At 28.6% G+C, this 17,700-nt stretch overlaps 1 protein-coding gene and 2 long non-coding RNA genes across 3 annotated transcripts in view; 1 reads left to right on the top strand and 2 right to left on the bottom strand.

The window, feature by feature from the left end:
• Positions 1–17,700, top strand: part of LOC123264388 (netrin-3-like) — a 228,927-nt gene that overhangs the window by 153,719 nt on the left and 57,508 nt on the right. The window lies entirely within an intron of this gene.
• LOC123264410 overlaps positions 1–17,700 on the bottom strand; it is an 88,097-nt gene that overhangs the window by 12,239 nt on the left and 58,158 nt on the right. The gene's annotated exons all lie outside the window — the stretch shown is intronic.
• Positions 12,209–12,790, bottom strand: LOC123264401. Its single transcript, XR_006509326.1, has 3 exons — positions 12,668–12,790; positions 12,435–12,537; positions 12,209–12,358 (listed from the first exon to the last, which is right to left on the bottom strand). It is a non-coding gene; the product is annotated as an uncharacterized LOC123264401 (long non-coding RNA).

Consider the following 17,700-nt stretch of genomic DNA (forward strand, 5'->3'; position numbering starts at 1 on the left):
ATTCTTGGTTCAAGATTTTGGCTCTTGGATCAAGTTAATTTTTTTATCAGTGTAAAATTTTAAGTTATCAATTTCGGTCGAATTTTGATTTTTGCTTAAAATTTATTTTTAGAAGCCAAGGTATCATTATATTTTCATTCTAATTGAATTTTGATTTATTGAAATCAAGTCAAGTATTTTTAAAGATATTCAAAAAATTATACTGAAAAAAAATAATTTTTTTAACCCATAGTCGTCACACTTCTTAAAAATAACGTAGTGGTCATACTGGGTCTAGTTGACGCCATGCACGGAAACAATTGTTGCTACTTGCGTTATTTTCAATATTTTCACTCGAGCCGTAAAGATAGTAATTCTTAACACTTCCGTTAAATAACTCAATCGTTTTTTAATTTTTTTTTTTAATTGTTTAATTATAAAAAAAAAATGCGGGAAAGTAAAATTCCGAAAAATTTGACTTTTTTCACTACAATCTTCACAAAAACTTCATTTTTTAAGATAAATGAAAATGACCTCCGGGGTTGTACTACTATTTAAAAAATTTTCAATCACTTTTAGGGTTTATTACTCTTTAGATTTTCATTAAAAAAAATTGTCCAACAACTTTATAAATTTCATAAATTCTTACAATAACAGTAATATTTATCAAATTGAAATTTAATCTCCCTGTCTCTCAGAAAATATCTTTACAACAAAGTAATCATGAGAAATAAGCTAAATAGGTCATCAATTACAAGCATTTAAATCTAAACAGCTGGTAATTAAATGGTCATACAGGCAACGGGAGAATAAAACTAGCATGTGTTAATTAAATAAATAAAATAAAATAAAATAATAACGATTATTATTATAATAATAATTATACAGTTGGTATAACTTTTTTATACTGATATTAATTAAATGTACTCTTCGCATTGACATCGGTCTCTTTAGGTTTAAGTTATACGACTGTCTCATTAACTCTTGAGACACCGTCATTACCGCGACATATCGTGTGCTTATATTACGCGAAGTGGTCGCGCACTCCAGGCGCTTCAAACGCATGTAAAACGAATGGAAGAAGAGAAGATAGCTATCGATCTCCCGCTGCTCGTACCATCATCTCTTTCACTTCAACATCAACCATTCTCTCATTTACTTTAACCTCTACCTCCTTTACCTTTCCTCCTCTCGTCCTCTTTGCGAGCACATCTACGAGATTTCAAACGCGGAAAACGAGCCTCTACACTTAATGCTTGAGTGCACGTCAAAAAATTATTTTTTTTATTATTATAATTTATAATTATTTTTTTTACTTGGCTATTTTACATGACAGTTTTATTCACTACGCAAACTGATGTTAATAAATAGTCACTAATTTTATTTTATTGATTTTTACTGACTAAAGTATATACGAATTAATCCGAGCTATGCAACTGAGAATTTACGGAGCAAGTATTTAACTATTATACGAATAATTCAAACTATTTACGATGGAATATTACCTGAAGTTCCTAATAAATTAATTTTATAAAATTTAATGATTATAGCTGCGATAAAATATTTATTTAAACAGAAGTTTTATTATTCAGTGACCTTTTATTTCCTTGTCAACTCCAGCTCTTGGTTCATTTCTTTCCACCTCGGCCGCTCTCTTATGCATGCACGTGGCCACCGTGAAAATAGTCTGAGATCGAGATTTATAGAGGTATATTCTGACGGGTGTCGGGTTTCAATTAAATATGATCGATGATATACCTTATTCTCTTTCTTCATTTTCATTTTTTTGCTCTCTTTATGTTCTTTTCCATGTTTTTCTTTTTGAACTATTTTTACACGTTCATTTCCGCGCTAGTCTTTTCTTGCTTTGGAAGAGAATAAATCATAGTGTTATGATGCTTGATGAAGCAATCTTTGCTTTTTATAGATATTTTTGAGATCAATGGATAAGTAATAATCAATTTTGTTTAAAGTTGTACTGTACTTATCTATATTCCTAAGAGAATAAGAAAAATTTTGTGTTCAGGATAGTCATATGATAAAATCTGGTTTTTAGTGAAATTTGGTATCATTAGAAAGGTCTCGACCTAGAGTTGTGCCTTTTCAAGGATTCGTATCATTCTCACCGATATTTAATTTATTTTGATAATTATTTAGGCTGCACTTGAAAATACTTTATTTCTAGATAAATAATTAAGAAATGACCTTGTAGCTGGTGAAATATTGATATTTTTAAAGATATAAGCTCACCCCGACATTACACTCATCAAAACCTTTCATTTGAGTACCCACATCAATATTTCATATATTTATATATATTATATACATGTATGTATATATGAAAAATATATCAAAATGCATGTGGGTACTCAAATGAAAGCTCTTGGTGAATGTAACATCGAGATGAGCTTATATCTTTAAAAATATCAATAATCAAGAAATGACCTCATATATTGTCAACTACTGACATTTTTAATGATATAAGCTCACCCTGACATTACACTCATCGAGACCTTTCATTTGAGTACCTACATCAATTTTTCATATATTTATATATATTATATATATGTATATATGAAAAATATATCAAAATGCATGTGGGTACTCAAATGAAAGCTCTTAATGAGTGTCACATCGGGATGGGCTTATATCTTTAAAAACGTCAATATTTAAGAAAGTACAGTGCAATTTAACAAAAGTCATAATTTAATAAACCAAAATTATATTTATTTATAGTTCACAAGTCACGGCAGTCACATAGTAACTGCAATGTTGCTAGTATGACAATTAATTTTTAATAAAAAAAAAAAAAAAAAAAAAAAAAAACCATTTAAATTAACTAACAAAAATAAATAACGGTCGTAAAACTAAAAAATGACTTATAAAAATATATATTGTTCCTTTTGAAAAATCAGGGTTTATTCTGAAAAGAAAAAAAAATTGTATATGATCCATGTAAATATTGGTATTTATCTTGATAAAATGTATACAAAGGCTCTGAATCCATGGAATAAAAGTAACAATAAATAAATAAATAAATAAATATATATGTATTCTATAGATAAAAGAGCGATATTTGAAAATACGGGGATTTATCGAATCGGCAAGAGCAATCGAAAGAGCAAAAAGAGCAGTCAGATAATCTTGGATGACGGAAACGAGAAAGATTGAAGCCTCCGGCTTTATCCTCCATCTTCATTTTATTTTTACTTTTATTTTCTTTAACTTTTTGTTCGACTGGGAGTGTGTGGATACAAGTATCTTCGAAGCTTAGTTACTTTTCAAGAGAGATAACTATTCCATTGGGAAAGGATTCAAGAAACGACGTGGATCGCTTTTCCAATCATCCAAATATCACTTTTTATTCACTGGCAATACAACCGGAAATTATTTTCACATACTTTAAACTTTTAAAGTCATATATATACGATATTCTTCTCCATCAAAAAGTTTAGAGTTTTTTTAATCGAAATATTTACCAAAATATATATCGTTGAAAAAATGTTTGCTCAAAAAACGGCAAACAAAACAGTCTGCCGCCCCGAAGCAGGAAATGACGTTCCCACCAGGATGGGTATCCCCACGCGTGGATAAATAAAGTGACGAAAAATACGCCCGCGGGAAAAACACAAAATAAAACTTTTCTCTTCTAGTCTCTGCTTTTCTCTTTTCTCGGTGGTGACGCTCTTTATTATTTACTCTCTTTTCTGACTATATAGTATATACTGTATTTATGGTTCGTAGGTATACATATACATATATTCGATACAAGTTGACTCGCGGAAACAAACCTCAATCTGACCCTCGATTCTTTTATTTACCTTTTTATTTTTTTTTTGGTTTCTCGAATCAAGACCACGATATTAAAGACGACATATCTTTTCGATTTAGACCTTTCAGAAGCACACTGGTTTATTACAATAATCACAAAAAAGCAACATTCGGTCACGTTTGATATAATAGGGAAGGTAGATTTAGCAATTTTTCTCAGATAATAAAAGCTGAAAATTTTGATAATACTTTTGGAACGTTTTAAAAATTTATTTAAATCGAAAAAATAAATAAAAAGAATCAAAATAATGTTAAAATATTTTTTCACTCAAGTAAATTTTCTTTCGATATATATTTACTGAGTCAAGAAATAGCCCTGTTTAAAAATATTCATTGGAAAAAATTAAAAAAAATCGCTCTATGTAAATTATATATCTATAGATATATACTGAGAAATTTTAAATTATTGAAAAAAATTCAAATCTAACGATAGTGAATTTTTTTCAATGAATATTTTTAAACAGGGAGTTTTTTTTTGTATACATTAATGTATAACAAAATAAGTAGGCTTGTAATTTATTTACACACGTCATAGCCCCCTCTCCAAGGTTTGCGCAAGTAAGACTGCAGCAATCAGTGTTTACTTCACAATAGCAATAAAATAATTAATTAATTTGACTTATTGTTTGAATGCATGACAAATTGGCCAAAAAAATGATCAGAATGCACATAAACAATAACTTAGACATTTTGAGGTTGATTAAACTTCAAAGTCCAAATTTTAAGAATATTTTCTATAATTTGTTTACTTTTAATAATTTTCAGAAATGGCCTATTAATAAATAAAGAATAGAAGCAAATAATGAAGCAATAACCATAGACCGAAATTTTATACTTAGCGTATTGCGTTTTTTGCAAGCAATTATCTATACTAATAAATGGAGAGCCGGTTTTTTTGTCCGGTTATACTGCGAAAACTACTGAACCAATCGGAATAATACTTATACCATAAGATGCAGCGTCTTTCGGAGAAGGTTTTAGTATATGATATGGGGGTGATTACTTATCCGGAACCTATTTTTTTTTTACTCAGAAATAATGAATTTTTATTGTAACTAAATTTACTCTATTCGATTCTCATTTGTTTAAAATAAATTATTTAATTCTATTGGTTATGTTTATATACTAGGCAGATTTTTTCACTTATGAGACCTGCAATTTCTTTAACTGAAACTTTCAATGCTCATTAAAATTTTTTTTTTTCATATCAATTATTATTCATTTTTGTAAGAAAGACACGGGAATGTTATAATGATTGCACATTGAAAGTTACAATGAATATTAGCTAGAATAATTACATGGATAAAAGGTGCATGCCAATTCGATAGAATTGGGAATCTGTGCAAGTCAAAACAATACTCTAATTAAATTTCAAGTCTAGATCCAAAAATGCAATTCTATAAAGCGCCCAGCGGAGCGGGCGAGTAACAGCTAGTAATAGATATTTAAATATAGTTTGTTGTTATGTTGAATAATTTTTCAAAGGCTAAGTATTTCAGCGATAAACAAAAAATAGACAGTATAATTGCAATTTTTAAAGTAGTTTAAAACAACTCATTGGATGGTTATCAAGATTTTGTCACTTTAATATAGTAACAAAATTATCTAATGATAAAAAGTAAAAAACAAAGCAATTAAATTGAAGTTAATTTTATAAAATAAAAATCATTTTTTCGACTCTTCTAAAGAGCTCATATGACATTAATCAATTTTTGCTTAATTAATTGACGTTAAAATTGGTAGAAAAAATAAAAAATTATTTTTTATTTTTATACATAGTTTGATTATGGCCATATAAGACCATATTAAGCCATACATAAAAATTGGCCATATTAGAAAATTCTTTTACAGTTTAAAAAATGTTAAAAAAAAATGATAATAATAAATTGCTTCTTTAAGAAAATAAAGTCTGAAGCAATTACCAACAAGCATTGCCGTAGAAAAGTTCTAACCATATTTTTTTATTTTATTACTTCTTATTTATTTATTTACTTAGTTATTTTTTACACCGAGGTACGTGATTTCGCCACTGAAGCATCGTCAGATCCATAGGATGCCTCGAAACTCAGATCCATCTAGTCCTTTATTTTATATTTTTTATCTCCGTCAGATCGGCATGAGCTTCCTTTCTTTCCATCTCTCATTCCTTATCGTCTCTCACGTTGTACGCTCTGTTGTATGTTGTATTGTATCTCCACGTACATGTGGATCTTACATCCACATGCAAGAGCATGGCAATCGAATTTGCGAGGTATCTAACTTGGTCTCTCCCAACGGATCCTGCGGACGTGCCGCCAAGCAACAAGAACAAGTTATTGACGCGTTTACGTGGCGAGAATTCCGTCAGATCTTGTCGATTCTTGATTATTTGATCGCTTCTTACTCTTTTTTTCTTCTTTCTTTAACTCTGGAGGTGAAAACGGAAAGCATCTTCTTCTTCTTCTTCTTCTTCTTCTTCTTCTTGGGTTCCGAAGAAAGAGCTTCGATGCTGGCGATGCAATTCTCATGAGAAACGTACAAATTTCTTGCTGACTTTTCACCTTATTCTCCGATGTACACTAAAGTTATTTCAAAACTATTTTATATTTATTTATTACATCACTCTGACCCACTTAGCGTCTGTCTATTAAATTTTTTTCTATCTGAATATATTGTAAGATCTAAATATTTTAATAAAATTAAAGAATTCTGGGGACAAAACGGTGAAAAATTTCGAGACAAAGAGAATAGAAATAAAAAACATCAAATATAATATTCCTTAAGGTTTTTCGGGACAACTAATGAAATACCCGGCCTATAAAGAATGGGATTGGGATCCCAATTAGAGGCGCCGGATTTCGGAGCGCTGTAAAGGGTCTAAAGTCATAAAATAACAACAGCATTAATGTTAAAGCATAAATAAGTGAATCAAAGCTCGCTAAATTGAATAGAGGAAGAATATTATTAAAATGGGACTCGGATTTTTTATATAATAAAATTTTAGACACGGAATTATCAATCTTTGTTCAGTTATAATTAATTAACTACACTTTTAAGGTGACATTTTTCAATAGTATAAATTCAGGACAATTTTTAAGAATTTTCAATCATAAATAAAAATAAAATACTAATAAATAAATTAAAAAAAAACAAAGCAGTATCCGTGAAAAAATTATTTTTTTCTTCGAACATTTAATCTTTAAAATTTATTATCAAGTATTATAGTCAAGTGACTATTTGAAATAGTTATTTGTTGTCAATACAATTAGTCAATTGATTTATCAAAAAAATAAATTAAAAATCTGTTTTTCTATAAAAATATTTACACTAAAAAAAAAAAATTAACTTGAATCAAGAGAAAAATTCTTGAACCAAGAAAAAAATTTTGAATTAAGTAAAATTTACTTAAGCCAAGAAAAATTTTTTAGTTTCAAAAATTTTCTACTTAAATCAAGAATTCAAAATTCTTCAAAATTATTTACTTGATTCAAATAAATTTATTTTACTGTGTAGGCTATGTCTGTAAACAAAATTTTTAGAAATTTTGTTTGTAATTTTTTAAAAATAAATGTCTTGAGAGGTGAAAAAGCTTTCAAGAGACTAAAATAAAATTATTTTGATTTAATAATTATTTATTCTGTTAATTATTCTTAACAATTCATTAAAATCACTTATTTACATTTTTATTCAACATGCCTAAAAAAATTCATGTTGAAAAATCGAATAGTTAAATTGATAATATTCGGAAAAAAACCTAAAATATTTAGCAAGTGATAGAAAAATCAGAAATAACCACTCTGGCGCCGCACACGAGTGAGTCTGGTGCAAAACACGAACCATTCGGGTTCTAATCTTTCCGTGTGATTTTTTACAATAGTAAAAAAATAAGTTTTCTTTCAATAAATTTATCAAAGATTTTCTTTGAAATAAAATTTTTTTGTTGAGTTAGAAAATTTTTTCTTACATATACTTTAAAAGATAACAGTACTTATTTATTGTCTACAAAGTAAACAAATTCGATTGAATGTTATATTTATAATTTTTAATAAAATTATGATTTTTTACAAGGGTAAAAAAAAATTTTTTTTTTCAATAAATTTATCAAAGATTTTCTTTGAAATAAAATTTTTTTGTTAAATATACACAGAATACTTTGACCCGCTAATGCTCAACGTACTTTTCCTTATCCATCGAAAATATTTACTTCAATATTTTATGTGACAAAAAAAATGAAATACGACGTGCGTCTGGATATTTTATTTTTCAGCTTTTTACTCTTTACTTGCCCTTAGTTCGCTCCGGCAGTGGGTAGTTGAAGTACGGCTATAAATTATGAGCATGTCCTAGTCACTAGAGGTAGGTCCGAGGAAAATCAGAGCTCCACCCTCACGTGAAATTGCCCACCAGTAGCACTCGGAGGTAAAGGCGCAGCATAAAGCACTAGTAAAAGCAAAGAGGTAAACCATATATTATATATGTCTATATATCTATCTATATATGTACATATGTATATATAGCGTCCTATCTCATCGTCGACAACGACAATGTGCTACAGGTGGGCATCCACAGCATCCACAGCATCCATAGCATGCGACGACGACCAAACCAGTTTCCGTTTTCTTCTCGTTTACCCGGTGCGCTGCCATCACGAATAAACGGATGATATCTTGAGAGGTCATCCGTACAAACTTTACGGGGTAACAGCTATATATCTATAGAGGCAGAGCTGCAGATGAAAACTCTTGCGTGCCCGAGAGATTTTAAATCTAGGAATATTATTTTAGTGGAGATTAAATTTAGCAGAAGCGATATTATTATTTAGCAGAATGGAGATAGAAGTCAGATTAAAGGAATGATTGACACGAACACTGCACAGAGGGAATTCAATAATGTCTATATGATAATTGATAATAAATTTTAAGAATCTAAAATGATAGTTGAATTTTTAAGAAATAATTAGTTTTATAATTTGAGGAGTCAAGAATTATTTAATGGGACTATGAAAATAAGGGATAGTAATATTTATAATTTAAATGCTAATGGTTGCTATCAATAATAGTAAAGACTACTATCCAGGATGCTAACCCCAACTATTTAAGATTCTAAAAACTCTCCAACTAAAAAATTATATTTATAAAATAAATATATACATTTGTAATTATTTAACATCTATTAAATACTGGTGATTTAATTATATACTGCAGACTTTGTTGAGACACTATATAATATCACACTTACTAAATTAAATAAATAAACAATTACAATATCAGGTTAATTATTGGATAAAAATGAATACTACCAATCTACCCTTATTCATTTAATTATAAAATATGCCTTCTTTTAAAAGTTTTAAACTTTTTATAATTACATCTTCTTAAACACTCGAAATATTTTTTATTTTACAATCCACTGTCTCAATAAATAATTGTCAGTTATAAACAACTATTATATTTTATTAAACTTATTCAAACATAAATAATGGATTTTTACCAAAATATTATTTTATATTTAAAGATAAAGTTATTTATAAGATTGAAAAGAGTTTAGGAGTAACATTAGTTAATAAGTATTTGTAATATGTAATGGTTAGTGAGGATGCTTGGGTGGTGACTTTTATACTTTCTGATAGTAACTATTACCGTCTCAATTATACGTATTATTAATCCAATGTTTTTGGGAGTTACAAAGTCGATAATATAATTTACAATGTCAATTTTGATTTGCAATAATACTTTTTGGTTAATTGTCCCAATATTTAATGATAAAGTTTATAATATTAATATTGACAATAATTTATAAATACAAAGATTACAAACTTAGTATAAAAAAATTGTAAATTTTATCATCAGAATACTTTAATTATTCTGTTTATTTAATTATCAAAACATTTCGACAATAACTAATAATCTTTACTATTAAATTTCCTCCCTGATAAGATAAACGCGGCCTTGTTTTTCTCGTAACAAAAATAAATTACAATTCATCAGTAGTACAAAGAGACTATAGAGTGTATAAACTCAAACATTTATTGTTAAAATTTATAATATATAATATAATATTGTAAATATTTGGGGTATGAACGACAAAAATTCAAAATCTTATATATGAGATAAAGTATCAGGTCGTTAGTCACTAGCGTAAAAATATTTTCCACAGTCGAAAATTCAAATTTATTAACCTTAAAAGTAAAATCACCGAGTAAGAGACATTTTTCATAGGACAAAGTTCCGTCTGACTAAAAAATTCATCATCTACTTATAAATCAAGATAAACGAGAGATGTAGATGAGAATAAGGTTAAAAGGCGAGGCAAAGCGAAGCGCGAAAGATGGACTTGGGAGATAGAAATAAGAAAGTGCGAAGAAGAAACTCCCGTGCGATTTTTGAATCGAGACACGCCCGGCGCCGTTTGATTTATTCACATCACGCCGTCCGACCTCAAGTTTCTCCTGTACTGACGTTCTGCTCTTTTTTTTATTCCTCGCCCGTCTTTTCTTTCATCTCCTCCCGAGTCTATCATCAAAGATTTCCAGTCTGTCTCTCTGCTATCTGCTCTTTACTTTCTGCTCTGCTCTTCTTGCTAGTCTTCGAGGTTTTGGTTGGTTCTCGATTCTCGGTCTACCTGCGTTATACATTCTCCACACCCCGTAATCAGACAGCGGTTCCCCGCGAACAAATTCTTATTCACAACTCGAAGTCGTTGGCCCCCACGTCCTCGCACCAAATTGTTTCCTTTATAAAGGTAATTCAAATCGGTCTTCTCTTCCTCGTCTGGAAATTTTCATTCGAATTGACTTTACACGTACTTTTGTCTCAATATTTATCTCATTTTTAAAAACCAAGTTTTATAAGCCATAATTTTATTTTTTTATTTATTTCATTTTTTGTCAGGCAATAATTCTTTACATTGCAAATTTAAAACGTTAATCATTAAATACACAGAGAAATTAAAGTATAATTGACAATTCTTGATATTAATAAAGGTTTAAAATATTTTTAACTTCCCGCTAAGAAAATCGAAGATTTTCAAAAATCGGGAAGTTATTGTTTTCACCCCGTTTTGCAAAAATCAAGTTTTCATCAGATCTCGACGTTTAAAGGTCATAGGAAGCTTCCCTGACTATCCCCGCGAGGTTGTCACGGTGTGTGTGTGTGTGTGTGTGTGTGTGTGTGTGTGTGTGTGTGTGTGTGTGTGTGTGTGAAAGTATGTGAACCGCTTATAACTTTTGAACGGCTTGACCGATTTCATCGCGGTTGGTGCCATTCGAAAGGGCTTGACCAAACTTAGATTTTGAAAACTATTTGGATCGATTCAGATCAATAGATTTTGAGAAGTCTTAAAAAAACTGAAAAAAAAATTTTTTTCAAATGTGGTTTTTTTGGAATAACTTTTAAACGGCTTAATAGTTCAATTCCAAAAACTAATCAGCTCTTAACCTCAAAAAACCACGTCGATCGCCACCAGTCCGGTCAAAATCGATCGATTCGTTCGAGAGATATCGTGAACGAAAGAAAACCGAAAAAAGTGTTTTTTCGGAATAACTCCAAAACTCCTAGCGCGATCAATTCAAAATTTAAGATTCTTTGAGGCTTGAAAAACTGCGTCGAATGCTTCTAACCGCGTAAAAATCGGTTTATTCATTCAAAAGTTATTGCGGTTTAAAAATTCAAAAAATAGTGTCTTATCAAATCTCTATCAGACTTCTGAGCTCGAAGAGCTTTAAAGCATAGGAAAGCAATCTCTTTGAGCTCGGAGAGCTCAAAATAACCCATAAATTGTATTTTTGAGCTCGAAGAGTGGTGCAATTTTAAACGCCTACGTATGGAATTAGCGGGAAGTTGCAGGGATGGCCTTCAGGGTCAACCGTTTTCCTAATTTTTTTTTCCTAAGTTATTGTCAATATTATAAACTTTATCATTAAATTTTGGCACAATTAATCAAAAAATATTCATTGAAATTTAAAATTGACATTTGTAAATTATATTATCAACCTTGTAATTCCCAAAAAATTGGATAAATAATAAGTATAAGTGTGTGCAAGGTAAAATGGGCTGATTAGACTTTAAAAACCAATGAATATTTTTTGGTTAAAAAACTATTTTCACTTTGTTACATTGTATACCATCAATATTAACCTTGACACAGCGAGTCACACAGAATGAAATTTCTCAAAAACAAACTGATAAACTTGAATAATAAAAAGAAAATTTTTTATCAATAAAAATCTAAATAAATTTTTACGCTTATGAAAAAAATTATTTGAATAAAAATAATTGTTGGTATTAAATAATTTTTTTAATCTTTGAAAAAGTTAAACAAACTACTGGAATTTTCAATTTAATTGATGGATTTGTCTTAAAAATTATGATAGGTAAGAACTGTATTTTTATAGTATTGCAAAAAAATTAGATTGTGCCAATAATGTTCAAAATGAATTTTATTCATCGGTAATTTGATTACATTGTTACTTTACAACACTTTACCATTGCGGTTTGGATCGGTCAGTGCATTCGGAGAAAAATCCCAAATCTTCGCAATAGTTGGTACAGCAATCACCATTAGAGGAGCACTGGAAAATAAAAACTAATTAACTAAAAATCAATATTATAAAATAGATATTAAATTATATTTGATAGATGACATACAATTTCCTTTTCTTTTTTGCAACCATCCACTACATTGATCATGACGGTGGCCAAAACGGCGATCAAGACGATCAGCATGAAAATTTTTGACATTTTGAATTGACTGTAAAATAAATTCGATTAATTAATGTTAATCATTTAATACAAAAACAATAAATTTAATAATTAATAATCTAATTGATTTTTCTGAAAGTTTAAAAATTTTACTGTTGATATTTGTAAAATGTACTTACGGTTTCTCAAAGAAAATGAATAGAGTAGAGAGCACAGAGTCTTACTGAAGACAATTTGATTTGATAACTTTATCCACATCTTTATATACTGTACTTCTTATCGGAAGATCCTTGAGTCAAATGAACAATGCGCAAAAAATGCAAAATAGGGGTAACATGTTTGGTAAGTAATTCTTACAACGTATAAGCTGCTTTATTGCTATGTAAGTGATTATTAATTGTTAATTAATTAAAATTATTATTCAATTAATAATGTAATTTATTATTATTTAATAAATTTATTTATTTAAATGAATAAGGAAATAAATAAATAAGCTGCTTTATTGTTATGTAAGTGATTATTAATTTTAACCTTGTCACTTGCACTTGCAATAATACTATTTTAGAAAAAAATATTAACTCAATAATTTTTTGAAAATCATTGATTTTCATATCGGGAGTTAAAAAAATAATTTACACGCCTATTTAGTATATTTTTTGTTAAAAAATAATTTATTTTACAGAAATGATGATAGTTAAAATTTAAGAGATTACGCTATTAAAATATTAATTATTACAACAAGTAATTGTTTATTTATTTAGTTTAGTAAGTGTGATATTATGATCTAGTGTCTCTACAAAGTTTGTAGTATACAATTAAATAATCGGTTTTAATGGATGCACTGTTAGAAAGATTTATATTAACTATTAATAATTTAATTTATTTGAAGACAATTATTTAATTTATTAAATTTTAATAAATATTTTTTAATATTAAATAAATATTTATTTGGCATGAAAGTACATTTATTAAACTTAATAAGTATTTTTTAATAGTTAACAAATATTTATTAACAGTTAATAAATATTTTGTTGAGTGAATTTCTTTCGCTTGCAATGTCATATGATATGAAGATTGCTTATAAACAAAAATCATCTTTATAAATTATTTGCATTAGTTATGTTACATTATTATAACGTTTATTGTAAAATACCAAATTCTATCACAGCTCATAATTATTTTTTATATTTTTAAATATTAAAAACGTTAATTTATTTAGTGAATTGAATTATCATCTTGTATTCCAGCTATAGGGTTATAAAAAGTGTCGAAAGAAAATTGCAATTTTTATTTTTTATTTTAAATAAATATTTATTTACAGTTAACAAATATTCATTAACCATTAATAAATATTTATTAACAGTTAATAAATTGTACTTAATAAATTACTTATTAACTGTTAATAAATATTTGTTAACTGTTAACAATTATTTACTAACATTTAATAAATCGTATTTAATAAATAATTTATTAACTGTTATTAAATATTTATTAAATCCTATGATGTTAAAAAATCATTTATTAACAGTTAATAAAGCTTATTAAATATAAACAAATCCTTCCATCAGTGTATATCGTAGACATTATTAATTTCTCTTCGTAGAAATAAAAATGATTAAAAGTATATTTTCTCGAGTTATTAAATTTAATAAATCTTTATTAAAGCGAAAAAAGATTGATATTATTTAAAAACTAAACATTCTCCCTAAGCGCAAGGTATTAAGATGTTATTATTATTAATACAAAGGTATTCGAGTGTTTATTTTGTTTTAATAAAATCGAAAATGATATTGACATTCCAGAGTAAAAATACTTGAATTCACTCTTTTATTTCTTCCTTTTTTCCCCGCTCTACGACCCCGTGGTTTTTACTTACTCGGAAAGATTTTATGAAGGAAAAATTGATCGCATGCTTGGCCGAACAACGTGTTCCAATATCATACCCTTGAAGCCCGCAATAAAATCGGAAAATCAAGCTCTTGCTCTCCCGGATTGTGGAGCTGTTCTCTTGGAACTGCCGGAGCATTAAGAAAATAATCTGTTTCCACACGACCAGTTTCATCCACTTTTCTTTTCTTAACACCATTTACTCTCTGCTCACCCTGCCCCTTCCCCTTTTCTACACCACCGAGGTTTTTCCGTGTAACACGTGTGGGAGTGAGTTCTGCGTCGCAATTTTGTCAATGAAGAACGTGCGAGGACAATCCCCGGGGGAAATATCACCCCAAAAGTTACCGATCCCTTTATATTGTTACAATTATTATTTTTTTTTTGCCCTATTACTATTACTTTAACTATTTCATCCAGGATTTATTTTAATTTTGTTATTTTTATAGCGTAGATTTTTTCCCTGATTTTTTGAGCTTGAGCTTTTTTTTTGATTTTTTGTTTGTTCGAAAAAATTTGGAAAAAAAAAGTGAGAAAATGAAAACAGCTGGGGCAGAACATTGTAGAATAATGGCTGGATTCGATAAACGATAAACGATAACAGACTCTGTGGTCACGAGGACCCACGGGAAATTTTAAAGCTCACGTTCCAACGATCCGTGAATTGTGGGTTTTAGCTGTATATGCCCGTGCAATCCGATTTTCCACCCTTTTTTCCGTTCGGATCGTACTTTTACTAACCAGCTTGTTGTGAACGAAACATTGTTTAAAATTCTCGTCGTTTTATCTCTTTACAAGTTTTTTTTTCATTATAGTAATAAATAACAATAACTATTAATGATATTACTCGTCGATTATTAGAATTATTGATGCTTTTTGTAGTAATAAATTTTGTTTATTTGAAAAAAAATTATGATAATTTTATAGAAAAATTTACTTTTTAATGATAAAAATTTAATGAATTTTCTTGAAAAGAATTAAAAAATTTGCGGAAAAAAAAGAACAAAAAAAAATTTTTTTTTAACTAAAATATATGGATCAATTTTTAAAAAATTTATTGCAAATATACTCAAAAAAAAATATCCAATAAGAAAAATACGGTGACCAGTGTATTTGTATTATAAAATGGGTTTTTATAGTTAAATTTGGTATCATTAGAAAGGTCTTAACCTAGAGTTGTGCCTTTTCAAGGTTTCATATAATTCTCACCAATAGTCAATTTATGATGCTAAGTATTTAGGCTGCATTCGAAAATACTCTCTCTCTAGATACATAATTAAGAAATGACCTTTTATCTTGTGAAATATTGACATTTTTAAAGATATAAGCTCATCCCGATGTTACATTCATCGAGACCTTTCATTCGAGTACCCACATCAATTTTTCATATATTATATATATATATATATATATATATATGTATTTATGAAAAATATATCAAAATGCATGTGGGTACTCAAATGAAAGCTCTTGATGAGTGTAACATCGGAATGAGCTTATATCGTTAAAAATATCAATAATTAAGAAATGACCTTGTATTTTGTGAATTATTGACATTTTTAAAGATATAAGCTCATCCCGATGTTACACTCATCAAGACCTTTCATTTGAGTACCCTCATCAATTTTTCATGTATTTATATATATTAGATATATGTATATATGAAAAATATATCAAAATGCATGTAGGTACTCAAATGAAAGCTCTTGATGAGTGTAACATCGGGATGAGCTTATATCTTTAAAAACATCAATAATTAACAAAATGCAACAGTCATTCCTTAATTCTTAACATTTTTGTAAATATAAGTTCATTCTGATGTTACAATCATCGAGACCTTTCATTTGAGTACCCACATGCACTTTTCATATATTTTATAAATATATATATATATATATATACAAAATATATGAAAAATTGATGTGGGTACTCAAATAAAAGCTTTTGATGAGTGTAACATCGAGATGAGTTTATATCAGTAAAAATATCAATAATTAAAAAATGACCTTGTATCGTGTAAACTATTGACATTTTTAAAAATATAAGTTCATCCCGATGTTACACTCATCGAGACCTTTCATTTGATTACCCACATCATTTTTTTATATATTTTATATATTATAATATTATTTATATGTATATATGAAAAATATATCAAAAATGCATGTGGGTACTCAAATAAAAGTTCTTGATGAGTGTGACATCGGGATGAGCTTATATCTTTGAAATCGTCAATAGTTAAGAAAGTACAGTGCAATTTAACAAAATTCACTATTTAATAAAGCAAAATTTTATTTATTTATAGTTCACAAGTTCCGGTAGTCACATAGTGACTGTAAGGTTGCTAGTAATAATAACTTTTTAACCAAAAAATATCCAAACAGTAATTAATATTTGTCAGCGTTGAAAAGTTAATCAACTAAGTACTCAAAAAATCTTTCCCGAAAGTTTTTTGTCGCTCAGAGGATTGAAGTATCAACACAGCAGTCAGGTTTAATTTATTATATATGTACAGTCGGAGTCTAAATAACGAGTTAATTAGCAATATACTGTTCAGAGTACACAAAAATTTTTTTGCATCAACAATGAGCCAGTAAAAAGAGGTGTGAAAATAATAATGGGCTTTGAGATTTACGTGGAGATTGAATCAGGGCATGTATATTGAAACATTGTATATCGTAAAAGTAAAAGTAGTTAGAGTGGAAATTTCATATAAGCTAATCTCGCGGGAGTTTCAGGTGAAAAGCACCGGGAAGCTCGGAAATTTTATCAAACCACTCGCGATCATCCGGGTAACTTTTACTCTGGGGAAATCAGCCTGATAATCTGATTAATAAAATGTTCGGTATTCACCTAGCTCTCACTACTCGCTACATAATAATTATAATGATGATAATAATAATAATAATAATAATAATAGTTTTTATCACAATTCAAATCCGCTCGGTAATAAATTTAACTCACTGATTTTATTACTCACCCATCAATAGATAATTTAAATATACTTAAATGTACTATCACTCGGTAGATTAAAACCCCGTAAATTTATCGCTAAAATACTTTTATTATTATTATTATTATTATTATTATTATTATTATTTAGCAAAATTGAAATTCTGTATTTAAAGGTTATTTATTCAAGTGGGTAAAAAAAATTCCAGAGGACATCAAGGTGTCTTCTTGTCGGTGGCAAGAAATCAAATCGATTAGATCTCGGGCCGAGGGCCAAGTGCACGCGGAAAAGTTACCCGATGCTCATGGTAGTTGGTGCTTCCCATATCGAGGCCAATCTCTCAACCTTTATCGCACCCTTGCTATACTGTAC

Source organism: Cotesia glomerata, linkage group LG4, assembly GCF_020080835.1.
Source record: "Cotesia glomerata isolate CgM1 linkage group LG4, MPM_Cglom_v2.3, whole genome shotgun sequence".
Taxonomy (NCBI): domain Eukaryota; kingdom Metazoa; phylum Arthropoda; class Insecta; order Hymenoptera; family Braconidae; genus Cotesia; species Cotesia glomerata.